The 537-nt window shown below is 32.0% G+C and overlaps 1 non-coding gene across 1 annotated transcript; it reads left to right on the top strand.

Annotated features, from left to right (window-relative positions):
* Window positions 1-244: 244 nt before the first annotated feature.
* On the top strand, window positions 245-317 carry TRNAM-CAU (transfer RNA methionine (anticodon CAU)). The gene has a single exon. It is a non-coding gene; the product is annotated as a tRNA-Met (tRNA).
* The last annotated feature ends 220 nt before the right edge of the window (window positions 318-537 follow it).

Genomic DNA, 537 nt, shown 5'->3' on the forward strand with positions numbered 1-537 from the left:
AATAATTTTCCATAAATAAATAAATACATTAAAATAATATAAAGATAGCAAAAACTCTCGCTTCAAATGACGCTGTCCCGATAATTCTTATCGAGTAAAGATAACATTTAAAAAAAATATATTTTTAGCCTAGAAAAGATAAATACGTAAATTCACGTCACACAAAAGAATGATTATTTTTGCAGATATTTTTGTTTGTATAATGTATCTACATGTCTCCAAAAATATCAGATTCCCACCAGGTGCCTCGGTGGCGCAGTAGGCAGCGCGTAAGTCTCATAATCTTAAGGTCGTGAGTTCGAGCCTCACCCGGGGCATATTTTTGTGCAAGTCTTATTATTTGACATTCCCAAGGGCCAGTTCAAAAAATAGTTTGCATCATGTTACGTTATTTTTCTTGCAATCTATTTTGTCAATTTTGAGAACGAACAATTTTTTATCTTCAATACTGTTTCTTGAGATTTGATACAACTGGCACAGTAACTAAACATTAACAATCATTTTTTAGAATTCCCGAATCATCTCATTTACCTTAAC

This window comes from Micrasema longulum, unplaced genomic scaffold, assembly GCF_059751315.1.
Source record: "Micrasema longulum isolate JH-2025_06_02 unplaced genomic scaffold, ASM5975131v1 h1tg001188l, whole genome shotgun sequence".
Lineage (NCBI taxonomy): Eukaryota > Metazoa > Arthropoda > Insecta > Trichoptera > Brachycentridae > Micrasema > Micrasema longulum.